Source organism: Triturus cristatus, unplaced genomic scaffold (assembly GCF_964204655.1).
Source record: "Triturus cristatus unplaced genomic scaffold, aTriCri1.1 SCAFFOLD_141, whole genome shotgun sequence".
Taxonomy (NCBI): Eukaryota; Metazoa; Chordata; class Amphibia; order Caudata; family Salamandridae; genus Triturus; species Triturus cristatus.
Genome location: NW_028188323.1, coordinates 380,034 through 401,330, shown reverse-complemented (window position 1 = coordinate 401,330; position 21,297 = coordinate 380,034). Strand labels below are relative to the sequence as shown.

The 21,297-nt window shown below is 46.3% G+C and overlaps 1 long non-coding RNA gene across 1 annotated transcript in view; it reads right to left on the bottom strand.

The window, feature by feature from the left end:
- Positions 1-21,297, bottom strand: part of LOC146769068 (uncharacterized) — a 63,361-nt gene that overhangs the window by 39,060 nt on the left and 3,004 nt on the right. The window lies entirely within an intron of this gene.

Here is a 21,297-nt window from a genome sequence, read left to right as displayed (position 1 = left end):
ATAGGTTGCTGCAGAATGGTTTAGTCAGAGCCACTGGAATTTGATGGTCATTCACAACCTTTCAAGCACAGATGAAAGAAATTATCTGTGTTTGCATAATGTTATGTTTGCTCTGTATTAATTTGCCTTCACTAGGCTGGATAGGTTCAGCGATCTTTGATGTATATATTGCACATTGCCTTTCTGCTCTAAAGCCCTCACAAGCACACATTCCCTCCTGAGCACTCTACCCCCCCTTTTCAAGCACCGTTGTTTTAAAAAAAAAAAATATGTATAATCATGCGGTCCTCTATAATCATGCGATGATTAGAGAATAAATTGTATTCATTTGATTTGGGTGATGCTTTAATGATTTAATTTCTTTTTATGTAAAATTTATCCCCGCTGTGACCATCTTTAGCTGCACTGGAATTACACAGCAGGAAAGATAAATTCTGCATCAGAGTTGATGAAAATATGCAAGAAAAGAAATTATGGAATAATGTGGCATATTTTTTAATAGTATTATTTAATTATTTTGTACGGTAATACTGTTTGGGCAAATATTGCACCTTATTAGTACCAGTATAATAGCAAAATACTGAGTTAAGCAAATGAAAGGTGATCAGTTAACCTTTGTGAAGGTCCTTCCACTGCGTGGGAACACGTCACCACATTTAGGTAACTTGATTCGTTTGGGTAAGAAACACATTTTTTCCTTATATCTGCAGTTTATGCACCAGATGGTGGATGTGGTAAGTGTGTCATACCCATAACTATGCAAAAAAAAGCCACAAAATTGCATACTTCCAGTGGCTCTGGGTCTAGTGTTTAAGATAAAACACATGTTTAAAGCATATATTTAGTAATATGTGATGAGACTGTACCTAGTGCACGTATTCTTCTAAAGTATTCATTAAAAGGACACTTTCCAGAACTCAACTTCCTTATGTCACTTGTCTTCATGAAACTTCCTGTGACTCCATCACTTAAGGCTTATATTTTGGTCCCAGGCAGCCCTTTCGTTTGATCAACCAACCAATTGCACACAATTTCATTTCTTTCAGGTAGCAGGCACCTTGGTGAGAAGGACTATTTCTTCTTTACCTCTGTTCCGCCCTCGGCTTTACAACACGAAAGCCCCACCCCTCTCTTTTCACTGTCACACAGAGGCACCACAAGGTCCACATTAACCATTCAGGGATGGCTGTTTCTTTTTTGTTAAACAAAACGTACGGGAACTGGTTTTGTGAAATGAAAAAAACAGGCACATCAGTCCCCACAAATCCTGCCCACTTCAACATGCAGCTGCCACACACAAAGCACGATAAAAGCACATAAAACAATTACAGGACATGTCAAACCTAACAAGACTGTACACATCAATCAAAATACATATTGGAAAAAGGCTAATAAATACAATAATAGAAATTATAACTCGCAGTGCGCTCTATAAAAAGCCACAAGGTTAATCAAGCATGGAATCTCTCACTCATTACCGATCTTAAAAACCTAGACACTATACAAATATGTTCATAAGAGAGTAACTGCAGAGAGCCGGTCTGACTTGCCTATGATTCAAGGATTTCATTAAAGGCTTCATTTTCCTTCTCCTGGTTGCCTTAAAATAACTACAGAACATCATAAAATGAAGGGTTTGCTGCGGAGAGACACATTGTGGCAGCCGTAGGGACTCAATAAGCCTGAACGACTCTAGCTCCTGGGAGAAGCCAGAAAATAATGCAGCATCTTTTTCTCTGCTTTGCTGATCTTAGTAGCGCGTTTGATTTGGTAGATCATGGTTTACTATGGTCAACCCTTTTGGACCTAGGTGCCCCCCCAGGCTATTATTTTCTTTTTGGCACGACTCTATGTTCAATTATCCGCAAAAATACGCTATGGCCAAGCAGGAGAGTGTACAAGCCAAATTACGGTGAGCCTTGGCATTAGGCAAGGTTGCGTGCTGGCACCCATTCTCTTTTCTCTTTTTATCAATGCCATAGAAGCCGACCTTAAAAAAGTTAAATGTGATGCTCCGCAAATTGAGGTACAGGAGGTACCTGTGCTGCTTTATGCTGATGACACGGTACTCCTCTCAAGAACTCCCATTGGTTTACACAAATTAATGTATAGATTTTCTGATTTTATAAAGGAAAGGAAACTAAAACTCAATTACTCTAAGACTTTTATTTTACCGTGTGAACGTAAAATAAGGAATTTGAGATCCTTCCATATTGAGAACCATAAAATCCTTCTAGTTAATAACTTTTGTTACCTTGGCATCATGTTTTCGAGTAACGGTCTGTGGTATGATGAGATTTTAAATGTTAGGGCCAAAATGGCCAAATGCGCTTATGGTGTTTTTAAATTTGCAATCAAATTGGGGGATCGTCGCATATCCGATATGTTACAAATTTATAGAAGCAAATGTGTTTCGGTAGTGCCTTATGGTGCAGGGGTTTGGGGCTATTGCCCTCATGGCGTGCTTCAGGTTGAGGAAAATGTTTTTCTAAAAAAGTTATTATGTCTGCCTTATCCGCCCTCACTGTATTAATTCATAACGAGGTGGGGTTAAATTATCTAACTGATCTGATAGAGCTAAAACCCTTAATGTTATGGAGATCGATTTGGTTGAAGCAAGAGGCTGGGTTCAACAGAAGCATCATTAAGGATTGTCTTTGTCTGGACAATTGCCTACAAATCCCCTGGTTAAAATATGTGGTATCTACTTTTAAGGATTTTTTCAAGGTGAATATTTTGGAAAATCCGAATTATGCGTCTGACTTTTCTAAGTCAGAACTTAAACAAATTTTTTTGAGGGAAAAAGTTCATCGCCGCCATTGTAAGAATATGCAGCTGGCAACCGTGGCTTTTTATTATTCACAGGAGCATACTGAAGGGTTCCAACTATACCTTTCCAAGGTTACCAGAATCTCGCATCGGTTCGTATTGACCCAGTTGAGATTAGGTATCATCCACCATTTGGTGGCTTTTCCATCTATAAAAAAATATCCCACTGCTCCTTGTCCATGTGATGGAGTCACTAAACAGTGTTGTACATTTTCTCCTTACATGTGATTTATACATGCATTTGCGCATTATCTATCTGAAACCACTTTTTAAGAAATAAGAGTCTCGTACTTTGAAATCCGCTTTGAATTTGTTGACTACTTTAAATGAGATAGATTTATGTTTTTTTACTGCCACGTTCATTTTAAAATCTATTGCTGCTAGAAAAAGTATGGTTTTTTAATTTTTATGTTCAGACGGCTGATTATTTTTCTAAAATTCTGTTCTGTAAATCCCTCAAATTGTTTTTTATCTGGTTTATTTGCTTAGTAAGTTTTATATCTGTTGTCTTGTGCTTTTATGATTGTTTTTAATAATCGAATAAAGCTTACATTGATTGATTGATAATGCAGCATGTTAAATCTGATAAGAAACCTTTCCCTGTCGCTCAACACAATTTTAAGTAAGGTTCCATGGACTGAACTGTTTAACACCGTAAAGTGGTTTTCACCTGTTCAGATCAGACTGCTCTCTACCTAAACACTTTTTCTCTAGGACATTATCCGTCACCCACTTCAATTCTATAATACTCAGTCTGGGGACTATAGAATAAGTCCTCCACCCACCCACTCACCCTGCCTTGGATACTGAAAGTGCTCTTGATATATGCAATCCACTCCATTTCGGCAGCATGATCCAAGGATAAACAGTCCTTTAAGATCAGCCTATTCAACTGCGATTCTGCCCTGGTCCAGACCTTTATCCAACAGAAGAATGGTGGAGTACTTGAGGGGACCTGCAACACATGCCTTAAACCTGGTTTTTAGCGGTCTGAATGCCATCTACTTTCATGTACCCAATACATCACTACCATATAAAGTCTTGGAGACACACTTAGCCTGATAAACCTTGTTTAAGATTCCAGGTGGGTTCCCAATCTCTGAGGAAAACTAAAAACAGCGGCATTAGCTCTACGGTCTTGTTTTCAATTAAGGGTTTCCAGGTTTTAATTTGAGTCAAACAGCATCCCCAAGTACGAAAAGACTGGGGATTTTTTTTCCCAGGGCGTGAGCGCCCACCTTAAATGTTTTGGATTTGTTACACCTTGGGCCCACTACCATCACATAAGATTTAGTAAAGTTGAATGCAAGGTCCAAGCTGGCCATAAAGTTTACAAACGTATCTAACAGCAACGGTAAACACACTGACCGCATCGTTGGCGTATAGTAAAACTGCAAGTGATCTGGGCATGGACCTTGGGGAGACTGCCCCCACCGAAAGAAGGACTTGCTCAAGCCGGTTCACAGATAAAGTAAACAAAAAGGGGGCAAGAATGCACCCAGTCACACACCCCTGCTACTGCTAAAAGTCGTGATGCAGGCAACCCACTTGAAAGAACCACATCAATGTTGTTCTGTGGGCGTGTAGCTCTCTTAAGAGCAACACGATGTTAGGATCCACCCTCATCGTGAGAAGCAAGCACCACAATTTCTCAAGATTTACCCTATCAAAGGCAGATGTTAAATCCATGAGGGCCAGGTGGATAGACTCTGACCGACAACAGTATATCTGTTTATAACCAGATATAAATGTAGGCATTGGTCCATGATCGATCTACCCGGCTTAAAACCATATTCGACATCTGAGATTATATTATTCTCTTCTGCATACCCCAACAACCTATCTTTAACTACCCTACCCAGAACCTGCACTACTGCATCAATCAAAGGTATTGGCCGATAGAATTGAGGATTATTTTTGTCCCCTTTCTTAAATATCGGGACAATTACAACAGTAGACCACGAGGACAGAGGACCCTCCTAACTTACATTTAAAAGCATTGTCAAGGCTGGACCCCACAGTTTGATGTCATCCACGAAAAAAATCAGGGGGAATCTCATTAGGCCCCTAGACCTGGATGCCCTTCCTGACTTCAAAGTGTGCCACGCACTGATGCCGAGTAATATGATAGCACAAAGCAGGACCATTGTCACTGGTGAGACCAGGTCGATTTATTAATCACCAGAACACGAGCCAGGTCCCCTTTTGAATTGTTGATTGCCAAGTCCCCGTTGGACATAAAACTAGAGAATGTGGTTAAAAGGGATTGCAAGCCCATTTCTCTAGTTTTATGTCCGACCGGAACTTGGCAATCAACAATTCCAAGTCCTACGTCATGATGGTGGGGCAAAATTGAAAAAGAGCTTTAATTTTAGTGTTGGCCCCGCCAAGATCCCTTGTTCGCATGTATTTTCATATTTAAGGGTGTTCTTCGACGACCAACTCAAATGGGGTCCCCTAACTGTGAGGCAAAAAGGGGATCTGGCTCGTGTAAACACTGCAATTTGTAGGTCTCGCCTGACCCAGCGCATGCGCTGGTCTGGCGAGACTTTTTGAGAGGGCTCCAAAAAGTGCTACCAGGCCAGCCTAGAGCTACAGTGCATGTGCCCGGGCGCGCGCGCCACGCTTTTTCACGATTACTTTCACTTTCGCGGCCGCTTTGATGTTTGATCGCGATCACTTTCGCAGCTGCTTGTTTTAACTTGTAAACTGCTTAAAAAGATGATACAAGACCAACACCACCGCCATAGCACTCAAAGAAAATAGCTGTTTTCTCGTCACTTCCTCCAGCAGGAGACAATGTCTCAACTTTACTGTTCAATTATGCATTGACAGACTACCATTCTCATGTTTAAACCATGACTGTGCAGCACTTACATAAAAATTGGGAAAGTGTAACGAGCAAAATTAAAGTACAGCAGTTAACTGAATTAGTTCTGATACGCCAAGAAACTCCAACTGTGGAATAGAATAGATATTTTAGAATAAAAACTATTATCACCACAAACACTGAAGTTCAAATTACAGCGCATCAGAGGACTCAAATGCTCTCCTTTTTCCAAGCATTTTATCGAAATTTTCCAACAGACCAACTGAACAAAAGCTACAATTCCTATCCATTCTGACAACATTCAATTGAGGTACAAATATACGCACGGGTACATTTTTAGTGGGCAGGAGGCAGGGGCGTAGCTAGGGGGGGGCGGTGGGGGCGGTCCGCCCCAGGCGGCACTATTTTGGGGGCGGCGCTGCGCTACATACGTGTATGAAGTGCAAGCGGAAATGCTTGCGAATGCAGCTGTACGCACGTTTCCAGGCCGACTTGGGATTTCATGCCAAACAGCTTTTATCGTTTTGGATGGTAAAAAGAAGCGGGGATAGATAGAATAGATCCCTGTGAGACAACCTGATTTATGCTCTTAACTTTATAGCCTGTGTAGAGGTGAACCGCCCTGAATGCCCTCCCGCCCGGCGTTCTGCGGTCCGCCCGTGGGAGAATCGGAGTCATACTTCTGATTGCGGCCACAAGTGCACTTTACCGAAGCTTTAAATTGCAGCAAAAAAGTAAGTAGAGCAGGGAATGCTCCGCTTTTGTTTCCTTAGTCATAATTTAAATAAATAAACAGCCGCCGGCCGGTAAACTGTTAGAATATAAATAAATCTCGTTTATTGTCAGGGTAGGGCAGGCTCCTTTCAGTGCACTCATGCTTGCCTCCACAGCCTGGCTGGCTCCGTCAGCGGATGGCGCATGACTTTGGCCATGTAATAATGATGTTAGTAACGAAAATTCAAGAAAAGCTCCGTAAAAAAATGCACTTTTAAAGGTTGCACTGCAACTGGGCTCGGGGACCTGAGTGCAGAGTAAACAATGAAAGCTGAAAATGGTGCGCGGATTTCAGACGGTATCCTGTTATAAGGTACTAAATGTGGATCATTATTTACAATTGCTGGCACCAATGAGATGAGCTAATGCCTTGATGCATTGGCAAAACCTCCATACGTCATGACTGGCTTACAGACAACCAGTGACAGAAGAATGTGAGTTAGGATACTGACAAAAGCCTATGGCTGAGGGGTAATCAGCTCACAGTTAGTCTCAGTATAGGTTGTATGAGCTCTGAGGCAGCTAATACTGTCTCAGACTTACGTCAATGTTCGTCACACGTCTGACCCTCAGGACATAAACATGAGAATACTGCATGAAATGCCATTCAATCAATGGAATACTGAAGTGTTTCAATTTAATTTCAATGCCATTTATTAGACCGTGTGGCCTTTAAGAGGTGACCCACACAAAACTTATTACAACATGTGTTGTCCCCATCAGTTATACTGTCTTACATTGAACAGAGCGATATGCCATTTGTCGCTTAGTGTACACTGCGCCCATTCACCGCACTAAACATCTGATACAGCACTGTCTGCTATTACTACGAGGATCTATGTCAGTTTTCACACAAACACAGGTGTCTGTATTCATTAGTTAGCAATCATCCAATCACATGTATGTAAAGAAGTATATGTATTAAGAGGATAAGATGAAGCACTGAGTTTGCAATGTGGATGCAAACATCATGTTCTTCAAAGATATGGATTTAAAGCAAATAACTGTGTCTTCCTCCTTTTTCTGTTTTGTTCACAATTTTTGTGTTCTGATAAATGTATGTGTCCCTAAACAGTGCAACTAATAACAGCCATATTTCACTCTAGAAGTTTGACGCTATTCCTAAAAGGCTGAGTGATTCATGAGTCCGAAGGACCATAATACTGAAATATATAGTGAATAAATGAGGGATGACAATTATAAGCCGACACCGCAGTGGAGGGAAAATGTTAATATCATAAACCTAACTCCAGACAGGATCAGGTATTTTTGTACATGTCCTGCCGGGCCCCCAGGAAGACATTGCTGCGACCCTGGTAGGGCCGTGGCAAAATAAAGTACGTTACGGTGAGCGCTGTTTTTAAAAGACACCCACCGCGCACACTGCAGTTCTGCTGCTGAGAGCATTGCCCTTTCTGCCCGGGTCAGAGCACCGTGGTGTATGGACTGCCCCACAGACTCGAGCACAGCACTGCAGAGCAGCTGTCAGCAGTGAGTTTGCCACTGCAGCTTAGAAACTACAGCCCCAGGCAGGATTTTCCCATTGGTAAGTGGCCTGTAACACTACGGCGCAAACACTAGACTCAGTGCAGTGATGTTTGTGTTTAGGAAGAGGGCACGCAATAAGGTTCAGATTGCAATAAGAAAATGAGTTGAGTTGCTGAACTAAGTACGATAAGGTGTTCCGTAGCCAAACATGATCTGTCAATTGTACACTGTCAAATGCAACCAATTTTTCTGTGGCTTTGCAAGAAGCAGTAATGATTACAAGTGTAAAATCATGTAAGATGTGAGTAGTTTGTGGGTATATGATCGTTTTATAGTAGGACCAGGTGTTTTGCAGCAGTTCCAAGTTCTTATCATAACTTGTCCTTGCTCAAATAAGTGTCATTTCTTAACGTTTATCTGTTTCCATGTACTTAATTTGTTGATTTTGCTCCAAACATAGTGTCATACATTTAGTAGTTGAATGTCATTCATAGGTGTCCTGAAACCTTGAAAATGTCACACATAAGCACACTTAACATGTGGCAGCTATGCAGTCTGTGTTTCATGTCAGATAGTGCCCTTCCATTTCTGGTGCTTTGCAATAGTTTAAGATGATTGTAGAGTTTTTTGTTGCTCAAATGGCTGTAATTTCTGATATATATGTTTCACTCATTTTCATTGCTTGATTTTTTACTGGTGAGAAAGTGTTACTCATAGTTGTTGAATGTCACTCATAAATAATTACATTGAAAATATGAAAATGTCACACATTAGCAATCTTGGCAGCTATGAAGTCCGTGCTGGAGGTGGGACTGGAGCGCCGACTCCTGCTCCCTGTAACAGTCCGGTGAGACAGAGACGAGCCGGGGCTGTCCGATCTGCAGGCGGACAGCAGCCCTGAGCCCTGCGCGCGGCCTCTTGTTTAACTTTGGGACAGCAGCAGGGCATCGCTGACTTTTGAACCCTTAAGTAATATACAAACACACCCTGAGCTCTGCACCACCACCAACCTGTTTATTGAAGACTGTTTCGCAGCAACCCAAAGCAACCCCCTGGTCCGGGATCAATGTGCGAGGCTCCCGGGGAGGTCGGGGGTGAGAGAGCGATACATCCCGAGACTCAGGGCCGGGGTGGAGCCAGGCCTTAGGGAGTCCAAACACCTGCAGCCAGGCCGCTGGCGCGCTCGAGTCCAGTGCGATTTCATCTTTTCTAGCCACCCTAGACCACACTCCATTGCAGCCATCCTAAACAGCCGCCTTTAAACAGCATCATCGCGTCTCCTATTCTCAACCTCCCCCACCCCGGCACCCCCACACCCGTAACTAATTTCTAAATCGTAATCTTCTTGAATTCGAGCCGCGCCACTCTCCTTCAGTAATAGATTTCCTGACCTCTGTTACAGTTGACCTCATCTCTCACGTGTTTTTCTTCTTCTCTCAAACCATCACCAGCCACCTTTGCCTGCCTCCACACACCCACTCACGACGACCCCCCCCCTTTACCTTCACGGGGCCCTTCACACTCTTCCCCCCTTGTGCATGGGTGATCTGTGACGTTTGTGGCACCCCAACACTTCCTTTTTCCCCTTCCTATAGCGCACTGCGTCATTCATAAAGCACGCGGTGGAACTTTCGAGCCCACCACCACCCCATGTGTGAGAAGTTGGCCTGGTATATGATGCTCACTAGTTAAAGTGATCACCTTGTACCATGCCAAGCAACCCTTATGGTGTGGTTGTAAGTCAACCTTTTCGGACTAGCTGCCCTAGTGGTAGCGTAGGCTAAGCAGTCTTTGAGGCTAAACTCGTGAAGCGTGTTAAGCCAGCTGTTTTACCAAATGTAACCCCCTTTTATACGAATGAAAGGACACCACACAGATATATATTCAAAATATATATGTATTTATTTCTTAAGGTAACCCCTAGTCTCTTTATGAGCACAGGAGCACAGATCGTCAAACAAGATTACAGTAGAATACACAGAAGTTGCACTTTATATGGATAGGCCCTGGTGGCCGCTCGAACCATATACTAAAATAGTGGTATAAGTACCACGAACAGAAAAGGGAAAAGGCCTAGGGCCTCTAGAATCGCTGGGCCTACAAGGAGCTAACTTCAGTTAGTGACCAGGAGGTCCACGGGTGGCGTGTGCAGAGCAAATAGTCACACGCGTGCTCCCATAGGTTTCAATGGGTGCGTAAAAAGTACAAAGTTACTGCAAAGAGGATCTTCCGGATGGACTAGGAACTCAAGATTTGGAACACAGGCACTAGAGATGTAATACTACACTTGGGCACAGGAGTGCCAGCTTTACCTCACCCACAGGAAGCGGGTGCATAGGCCTCGAAGTGCGTCGGGTTTCTTCTATCTGTTCCGTGGAGCCTGAAGACAAAGATGCTGCAGGTGGTCGGTCCGGGAGAGATGCGGTGGATCCAAGAGTGGATCGGAGATGTTGAAGACCTGTAAGCAGAGGGGACAGTGTTCACAGTCACTAGCCAGTGACCAGCGTGGCACCAGGTGGGTACCAGGCAATGTCGGGTGCAAACAGGAAGAAAGGTGTAGCTTGTCTCTGCAGCCACGTGGTCCCTGGAGGTCGACGACGTCCAGGAGTCGGTTCACGAGCTGTACCACGCAGGCTCTCGCTGTCGGCGGTGTCGGCAACTTGATCGAAGCAAACAAGCCTTGGCAAAAGCAATTGTTGTAGGAGATGAAATAAGCTGATGGTTCTGGCCAGCAAGGTCAGAAGGACTGCTCCTTTGGAGGGGAGCAAGGGCCAGTCTGGAGCAACCTGACCAGCGGTGTATTTTGTAAAGTTCGTCGCCAAGATGGCTACTAGCCAGCGGGCCAGCAACCGGTTAGGCGCGTCGAGTGGCAAAATGAAGAAGGGCCCCACGCAGATCGTGGAGATGCTGGAGGGCTCACCTTTGGTGCAGATGCTGTTCGAGGGTTGGGCTTCTCAGATCCCAAAGCACAACTTGGAGGGAGCCTCGGTTGTTGCACTTGTCAGCTTGTCGTGGTCGTTTCAAGATGGCTGGCTCCACGTGTCTCGGTGCCTCCACGGGTCTCCTCTTTTCAGGGACTGTGGATCGGGCGGTGAGAGGTCTGGAGGTCCAGGTCTTGTCAGTCTCTGGGCTCGGGCGGGAGGCGGCGGCAAAGCAGACGTTGATTCGCTGGATGGTGCTTGCGTTAGCAAGGTGGTCACTCCCTGACCACAGGGGAGATTTCCTTCAGTCTTCTGTGCAGCAGAATGTCGAAGTTCCTGTCTTCTTCTTAGTTTCAAGTTGATTCCAGGATGTCTGAAGTCTTAGGACACAGCTCCTACCTTTAAGCGGATTCTAGGGGCCGGACTACCTGCTAGGTCCCTCTCTATGGGTGGGACCAGGAAGGGGGGTGGTTACACCCCCAATCCTTTGTCCAGCTCGCCCCAGGCCCGGGACTGGTGTGCCCCAGGACCGGTTTGAACTGGCATATGCACCGAGGCTCCTTGTGAGCCACAGGCATGTCTGGTTTCTTTCAAGCCCTACCTGACCAATACACAAAATCCTGTCTGGGGTGGTGCACGCACCTCCCCTGGCAGGAAACCCTTTGTCCACACCTCCCAAGCTGGAAGGACTCCCAGCAGCAGGAGGGCAGACTTGTGTCTGTGGTGGCAGCATCCATTTTGTGGAGCTGAGGCTATGTCTGATTTTACCCGGGTTTCAGGTACTGTACATGTCGTGTCCCTCTAGAAGGGTGGAATGCTAACCCCGTCGCCAGAATTGGCGAGGGGTTAGTATTCCAATTCGTATGACACCTTACTCGACATGTCTTGATAAAGCCAAACCAAAGATAGCATTTAACCGTGAGGTTCATAATGCACTTAAGAGTATATGGTATGACGATATCTGGAAACAGTAGAAGGAAGTTGTTCCGACCACTGCAGACAGGCTCAGCTCATGCCAGAGCACCATCTCACATGGAACCAAGCACTCTGCCTTCAGGATTGTTAAGGCCTGCCATAGGAGTGACTTATAGGTTACCAGGTGTCCCATTTAAGGTTAGGTATAGGTATACTACACCTAAGTAAGAGGTGATTACACCAACTTACCCCAGCTGAGTGATCAGCCAGTTGTGTCAGATTGTTAGGCCAAGCCTGGGGTGGCATAATACATGCTTCAGCCCCTGGCAGGCCTTGGGTACACCAATGCCCTGGGTACCTAGTGTACACTGGTACAGGGGCTGACAGGGTGATCCACTTCCAATTGGTTATGCACCTAGGGTGCATAGAGTTAATTTAGTAGAGAGAACAGCAGGCAGGGGGTCTGATTGGCAGGCCCACAGCCTCAATATGTCAAAAACCAGTGAAGCAAAAAGCAAAAATTTGGGGTGACCATAGGATAGCAGACCCTACTCTCCTACACAACCCCCCCCAAACGCTGGGACATTAAACTAGCCTTGACCAGTCTCGTCTTCATGTCCTAAGTGGAAGTACCTGGAGAGACCATCTGCATTCCCATGGTCAGTACCTGGCCGGTGCTTCACTGTAAAGTCCATCCCCTGTAGGGAAATGGACCACCTAAGCAGTTTGGGGTTTTCACCCTTCATCTGATTTAGCCATAAGAGGGGCTTATGGTCGGTCTGAATCTTGAAGTGAGTGCCAAACAAGTATGGCCTCAGCTTCTTCAGGGCCCACACCACAGCAAAGGCCTCCCTCTCAATAGCTGACCAATTCTTCTCTCTGGGGGTCAACCTTCTGCTAATAAAAGCAATGGGTTGGTCTTGACCATCTACATTAAGTTGTGACAGCACAGCTCCCACACCCAACTCAGAAGCATCTGTTTGGACAATAAACTCTTTGGAGTAGTCAGGACTTTTCAGGATAGGTGCAGAGCACATGGCCTCCTTCAGGTCATCAAATGCCTTTTGACAGCTTACTGTCCACTGAACCTTTTTGGGCATCTTCTTGGATGTCAGATCATTAAGAGGAGTCACAATGGACCCATAGTTCTTAACAAACTTCCTGTAGTACCCAGTCAAGCCCAAGAAAGCTCGAACTTGAGTCTGGGTGGTTGGAGGGGACCAGTCCTTGATGGATTGTATCTTACTCTCCAGTGGTTGAACTTGGCCTCCACCTACAAGGTGGCCCAAATATACAACCTTACTCTGCCCTATCTGGCACTTAGTGGCCTTGATAGTGAGGCCTGCCCTTTGCAGAGCCTCAAGAGCCTTCTTCAGGTGGATCAGGTGATCCTCCCAGGTGGAGCTAAAGACAGCAATGTCATCAAGATATGCTGCGCAAAAGTCATCCAACCCAGTAAGGACTTGGTTCACCAGCCTTTGGAAGGTGGCAGGTGCATTCTTCAGACCAAAGGGCATCACCACAAACTGGTAGTGCCCACCTGGGGTTGAGAATGCTGTTTTGGCCTTAGACTCCTCAGCTAATCTGATTTGCCAATAGCCAGCTGTCAAGTCAAATGTGCTCAAAAACTTTGCAGAAGCTAGTTTGTCTATGAGCTCATCTGCCCTTGGAATAGGGTGTGCATCTGTCCTGGTGACAGCATTGAGTCCTCTGTAATCCACACAGAACCTCATCTCTCTCTTGCCATCTTTGGTGTGAGGTTTGGGGACCAGAACCACTGGGCTAGCCCAGGGGCTCTCTGAGGGTTCAATGACACCTAATTCCAGCATTTTATGTACCTCAGCCTTTATACAGTCCCTGACGTGGTCAGGTTGTCTGTAAAGCTTGTTCTTTACAGGCAGACTGTCACCAGTGTCCACCACATGGGTACACCAGTCAGTTTGACTAGGTATCAAGGAAAACATATGTGAAAATGATTGTAGAACCTGTCTACATTCAGTCTGCTGATGGGCAGTGAGGTTGCCTCCAAGGGTCACTCCTTCAACTGAGCCATCTTCAGGGTTCTGAGACAACAGGTCTGGGAGAGGGTCACTCTCTTCCTTCTGTCCCTCATCTGTAGCCATGAGCAAGCCCATGTCTTCCCTGTCAACATATGCTTTAAGCCTGTTAACATGGAGTACCCTGTGGGGACTCCTGGGAGTTCCTAGGTCCACCAAGTAGGTGACCTCTCCCTTCTTTTCCAGGATTGTATGGGGTCCAGACCATTTGTCTTGGAGTGCTGCTGGGGCCACTGGCTCCAACACCCATACCTTATGTCCTGGCTGAAACTCAACCAAGACAGCCTTTTGGTCATGCCAAGCTTTCTGTAAGGCCTGGCTTGCCTCAAGGTTTTTGGATGCCTTCTCCATATACTCAGCCATCCTGGAGCGGAGACCAAGTACATAGTCCACTATGTCTTGTTTAGGCTTTTTGAGAGGTAACTCCCATCCTTCCTTCACTAAACACAGTGGGCCTCTTACAGGGTGCCCAAACAACAATTCAAAGGGGCTGTAGCCAACTCCTTTTTGTGGGACCTCTCTGTAAGCAAACAGAAGGCAGGGTAGAAGGATGTCCCATCTTCGCCTGAGCTTTTCAGGTAATCCTTTGATCATACCCTTTAGGGTCTTGTTGAATCTCTCAACAAGCCCATTGCATTGTGGGTGATAAGGGGTGGTGAACTTGTAGTTGACACCACATTCCTTCCACATAGCGGTCAAGTATCCTGACATAAAGTTGGTACCTCTGTCAGATACTACCTCCTTAGGAAACCCCACTCTGGAGAATACTCCCAGCAGGGCCCTGGCCACAACAGGAGCTGTAGTGGTCCTAAGGGGAATTGCCTCTGGATACCTGGTGGCATGATCCACTACCACCAGTATAAATCTGTGCCCAGATGCAGTGGGAGGATCCATGGGACCCACTATGTCTATTCCCACTCTTTCAAAGGGGACCCCCACCACAGGTAGTGGTATTAGGGGGGCCTTTGTTGTGCCACCTGATTTGCCACTGGCTTGGCAGGTCACACAGGAGCGACAAAACTCCTTTGTATCTTCATTCATATGAGGCCAGTGAAAGTGAGGGACAAGCCTGTCCCAAGTCTTGTTCTGGCCTAAGTGTCCTGCTAAAGGAATATCATGGGCCAAGGTAAGAAGGAAGCCCCTAAATTGCAGAGGTATAACCAACCTCCTGGTAGCACCAGGCTTGGGGTCTCTAGCCTCTGAATAAAGGAGCCCTTCATCCCAATACACTTTATGGGTACCTTGAGCATTCCCAGCAGCCTCAGCAGCAGCCAGCTGTCTGAGGGGTTCAAGAGAGGGACAGGATAACTGAGCCTGCCTCAAGTCAGCCCTTGAAGGTCCCCCTGTCCCCAGAAACTCAACCTGATCAGGTTCAAGCTCTTCAGGGACAGTTCCTTCAGGGTCCTCTAGATCAGCTTCCTGGGAAGGCTGATCATCACTCTGAGGCAGGGGGGAAGGCACAGCCTTGACCCTCCTGTTCTTCTTCTTGGTAGGTGCTTGGTCCATTGTTCCAGGATCCAAGACCTGAGGTTCAGTGAGGCACTTTTTGGCCTGTGACCTGGTCACAGCAAGGACATGTGATGATATACCTAACATCTCTGCATGAGTCCTGTACTCCACTTCTGACCATAGAGAACTCTCTAGGTCATTGCCCAACAAACATTCTACTGGGAGGTCTGCACTAACCACAACCCTTTTGAGGCCAGTTACCCCTCCCCATGAGAAGTTAACAACTGCCACACTATGTGAAGTAGTGGCATTGCTGGCATTGGTCACCAGGTAATTCTCACCTGGTATGTACTGTCCAGGGTCCACAAAGCCTGGTGTCACCATAGTGACACTGGCACATGTGTCCCTGTAGGCTTGAGCCACTTTTTCATTTATTAAAGGAGTCTGTCTGTACTTGCCCAGGTTACTGGGGCTCACAGTCAGGGACAAATCAATGTCCCCATCACAGATCAAGACTGCCTGTGTAAGGGTTCTGTCTAAGTCAGAATCTCCTTCAGTTCCCATAGTGATTCCCACTACACCCTTTGTCTGGGGACCAACACTGCTAACAGTAGTACTGGGAGCAGGTGCCTTAGGGGCAACAGTGTTGGGGGCTCCACCCTTCTTACAATCACTAGTCCAGTGAGTTGTATTCTTGCAATGATTGCACCAGGGTTTCTTTTGACCTTCTTTCTTCTTTCCCTTGGATTGTTGTTGGGACCCACCCTCCTTAGCAGTAGTTTGGGGCCCTGTTGAAGACTTCTGGTCTTTAGATTTCTGATCTCCACCCTTTTGGTCTGTTTTCTTCTGATCACCCCCTTGGCCCTGGTTCTGGTTCTTTTGCTTAACCCTGGTTCTGACCCATTTGTCTGCCTTCTTTCCCAATTCTTGGGGAGAGGTCAGATCAGAGTCAACCAAGTGTTGATGCAGTTGCTGGTTTTGACAGTTATTTAAAATCTGTTCTCTCATCATCAAATTATACAATCCTGTAAAATCGGATACCTTACTTCCCAGCAACCAACCCTCCAAAGCCTTAGTGGCACATTCAATGTATTCAGACCAGTCCTGAGTCTGTGTCTTTTGGGTGTCTCTGAACATTAACCTGTACTGTTCAGTGGTTAAGCCTAACCCATCAACCAGAACACTCTTCAGGACCCTGTAATTTCTGACATCCTCTTCTCTAACAGTGAGGAGTCTGTCTCTGCCTCTTCCTTCAAAGGAGAGCCAGAGGATTGCTGCCCACTGGTCTTCAGGAACCTGCTGTACTTTGCAGGCTCTCTCAAGAGCAGTTATCCATTTGTGGATGTCATCCCCACTTTTGTAGGGGGGCACAACCTTAGACAGGTTCCTATTATCAAAGACCCTATCTTTGTCCTTAGGGACAATGCTGCCACCAGTGGGTATAGACCCACTCTCTCTAGGTTGCCTAGCCTTGTTCGGTTTTTCTTCCATCAGGGCTACCTCTAGCTCCTGCTTCCTGATCCTCAGCTGGGCTTCCTGCATTCTGGCCTCATGTTCCCTCCTCTGAGGGGTGGTCATCCTTTTCCTGGAGTGACCTTGAGAGCCTCTAGAGGCATGAGAAGCATTAGAGTCACCTGAGCAATTCCTTTGCCTCCCAAGCCCCTGGTTAAGTCCACTGGGGAGATCCAATGGGATGATCCCATTGTCAGTCCCCAATAGCCTTAGTTTAGCTGGGCCAAGTATAACACTTGGCACTGGGCTAGTTCTCCCTTCATCATCACTACTTTCTGTATCCTCCCTACTTTCCTCCTCTGTAGTATGGTTCTCATCTAAGGGATGGCTATTGGAAAGGGGTACTTCTGTAGCATCTTCAGAAGGGGGGCCTCCTGTTCCTGACCCTAAGGGGGCTAACTGGGAAGCTTTCTTGAGCTCTCTCTGATTTTCATCATTTTGCAAGAGTTCTCTGAGCTCAGCAGAGGTAGGGTTCTTGGGCTGTTTAAGGCCTCTAAGAGTTGCCAAATGCCTGAGCTCATTCTGATTAAGGGTAGCAAAGATGGATGGTGCCCTCTGGGGGTCACTCTCAACAGAGATGGGTACAGTGGACCCCTCTGCCCCAGCCATTGCTCTTAAGTGTGGGTGGATGTGTTGCAATCTACCTACACTTGGGTTTACCTACTAAACCTATCTAGTAGTTGTAGTCAGGGTGTGCTACTCCCTTTGCTCTACAACAACTAAGTTCAGTAGAACTTATGTATATCTAATCTTGTTTTATATGTACCTACAGGTACCTATGTGATCTTTCAATTGGTAACCAAGAGATTACAATGGTAAAACACAGCAAGCTCAAATCCAACCGCTGCTCACCAATGTGAGAAGTTGGCCTGGTATATGATGCTCACTAGTTAAAGTGATCACCTTGTACCATGCCAAGCAACCCTTATGGTGTGGTTGTAAGTCAACCTTTTCGGACTAGCTGCCCTAGTGGTAGCGTAGGCTAAGCAGTCTTTGAGGCTAAACTCGTGAAGCGTGTTAAGCCAGCTGTTTTACCAAATGTAACCCCCTTTTATACCAATGAAAGGACACCACACAGATATATATTCAAAATATATATGTATTTATTTCTTAAAGTAACCCCTAGTCTCTTTATGAGCACAGGAGCACAGATCGTCAAACAAGATTACAGTAGAATACACAGAAGTTGCACTTTATATGGATAGGCCCTGGTGGCCGCTCGAACCATATACTAAAATAGTGGTATAAGTACCACGAACATAAAAGGGAAAAGGCCTAGGGCCTCTAGAATCGCTGGGCCTACAAGGAGCTAACTTCAGTTAGTGACCAGGAGGTCCACGGGTGGCGTGTGCAGAGCAAATAGTCACACGCGTGCTCCCATAGGTTTCAATGGGTGCGTAAAAAGTACAAAGTTACTGCAAAGAGGATCTTCCGGATGGACTAGGAACTCAAGATTTGGAACACAGGCACTAGAGATGTAATACTACACTTGGGCACAGGAGTGCCAGCTTTACCTCACCCACAGGAAGCAGGTGCATAGGCCTCGAAGTGCGTCGGGTTTCTTCTATCTGTTCCGTGGAGCCTGAAGACAAAGATGCTGCAGGTGGTCGGTCCGGGAGAGATGCGGTGGATCCAAGAGTGGATCGGAGATGTTGAAGACCTGTAAGCAGAGGGGACAGTGTTCACAGTCACTAGCCAGTGACCAGCGTGGCACCAGGTGGGTACCAGGCAATGTCGGGTGCAAACAGGAAGAAAGGTGTAGCTTCTCTCTGCAGCCACGTGGTCCCTGGAGGTCGACGACGTCCAGGAGTCGGTTCACGAGCTGTCCCACGCAGGCTCTCGCTGTCGGCGGTGTCGGCAACTTGATCGAAGCAAACAAGCCTTGGCAAAAGCAATTGTTGTAGGAGATGAAATAAGCTGATGGTTCTGGCCAGCAAGGTCAGAAGGACTGCTCCTTTGGAGGGGAGCAAGGGCCAGTCTGGAGCAACCAGACCAGCGGTGTATTTTGTAAAGTTCGTCGCCAAGATGGCTACTAGCCAGCGGGCCAGCAACCGGTTAGGCGCGTCGAGTGGCAAAATGCAGAAGGGCCCCACGCAGATCGTGGAGATGCTGGAGGGCTCACCTTTGGTGCAGATGCTGTTCGAGGGTTGGGCTTCTCAGATCCCAAAGCACAACTTGGAGGGAGCCTCGGTTGTTGCACTTGTCAGCTTGTCGTGGTCGTTTCAAGATGGCTGGCTCCACGTGTCTCGGTGCCTCCACGGGTCTCCTCTTTTCAGGGACTGTGGATCGGGCGGTGAGAGGTCTGGAGGTCCAGGTCTTGTCAGTCTCTGGGCTCGGGCGGGAGGCGGCGGCAAAGCAGACGTTGATTCGCTGGATGGTGCTTGCGTTAGCAAGGTGGTCACTCCCTGACCACAGGGGAGATTTCCTTCAGTCTTCTGTGCAGCAGAATGTCGAAGTTCCTGTCTTCTTCTTAGTTTCAAGTTGATTCCAGGATGTCTGAAGTCTTAGGACACAGCTCCTACCTTTAAGCGGATTCTAGGGGCCGGACTACCTGCTAGGTCCCTCTCTATGGGTGGGACCAGGAAGGGGGGTGGTTACACCCCCAATCCTTTGTCCAGCTCGCCCCAGGTCCGGGACTGGTGTGCCCCAGGACCGGTTTGAACTGGCACATGCACCGAGGCTCCTTGTGAGCCACAGGCATGTCTGGTTTCTTTCAAGCCCTACCTGACCAATACACAAAATCCTGTCTGGGGTGGTGCACGCACCTCCCCTGGCAGGAAACCCTTTGTCCACACCTCCCAAGCTGGAAGGACTCCCAGCAGCAGGAGGGCAGACTTGTGTCTGTGGTGGCAGCATCCATTTTGTGGAGCTGAGGCTATGTCTGATTTTACCCGGGTTTCAGGTACTGTACATGTCGTGTCCCTCTAGAAGGGTGGAATGCTAACCCCGTCGCCAGAATTGGCGAGGGGTTAGTATTCCAATTCGTATGACACCTTACTCGACATGTCTTGATAAAGCCAAACCAAAGATAGCATTTAACCGTGAGGTTCATAATGCACTTAAGAGTATATGGTATGACGATATCTGGAAACAGTAGAAGGAAGTTGTTCCGACCACTGCAGACAGGCTCAGCTCATGCCAGAGCACCATCTCACATGGAACCAAGCACTCTGCCTTCAGGATTGTTAAGGCCTGCCATAGGAGTGACTTATAGGTTACCAGGTGTCCCATTTAAGGTTAGGTATAGGTATACTACACCTAAGTAAGAGGTGATTACACCAACTTACCCCAGCTGAGTGATCAGCCAGTTGTGTCAGATTGTTAGGCCAAGCCTGGGGTGGCATAATACATGCTTCAGCCCCTGGCAGGCCTTGGGTACACCAATGCCCTGGGTACCTAGTGTACACTGGTACAGGGGCTGACAGGGTGATCCACTTCCAATTGGTTATGCACCTAGGGTGCATAGTGTTAATTTAGTAGAGAGAACAGCAGGCTGGGGGTCTGATTGGCAGGCCCACAGCCTCAATATGTCAAAAACCAGTGAAGCAAAAAGCAAACATTTGGGGTGACCATAGGATAGCAGACCCTACTCTCCTACACCATGTCTAAATTATTGCTAGAGCTCCTATTGCTTCTGCCCAACACCCATCTTGGTAGCCTTTAGGCAAACAACCTTTAACAAATGAGCCCCCCTCCGAGGTTAGAAGAGAGTAGTTCTCGCAGTTTTGACTGTTTAGTCACTGGCCTCTGTTGCTTCAGCAATACTGGAAGTTATACAGTTCTTTTACCAGGAGTGCAGGCCTTTGGAAGCATGTGGATGAGAGAGCATGAAACTGCCTGCGCTGTGGGCAAAAATAGGTACATTGTATTTTTTTTACTCTTGAAAGTAATGGGGGATAATTTTGGGAGAACATTGGCAAAGCAGGTTTTGTTTTGGGGTAAAATGTTAACTTACTAAAATGGAATGCCTTGAAGCTGTGGACTGTCTTGCAGCTCCAACACATGGGTGGGAACTAACCTAGTTAGTCAGTATGCAAGTGACATCATGGTGTGTGCCATCACAGTCAGTGATGTCACAATGCATGACATCGCACATGGCATCACAGTAACCAACAGCTCAAGAAGTAACATCAGATATTGTGATCTCACATATTTGTTTTTATTAGGTATATCATGAGATTTACCAAATTAGATTTTGCTTTGGGGTTGTGCTAAAAAAAAAAAAAAAAGTGGCGCAATCCTGATGCAAAATCTGCGTCTCAACTAATTTTACACATTTTTTAAAACCCTGCCACAAAGAAATTGGCAACAAGGAGAAGCATGTTAGTAGATCTTTTATGATTAATTGGTTACAAAGTCTGCGTTTTCTAATATTTTTTATAGGGTTTAGTCATCTGCTGCAGAGGTGCCCAGTAAATGTCAGGGGATAATACTTGGTGAAATAACCCTGGAGATTAAAATATTTCTTGGAGAGATTTCTGTTTGTGTAGTCCCAGATCTGACTCAAAGTAGTATAGAAGGT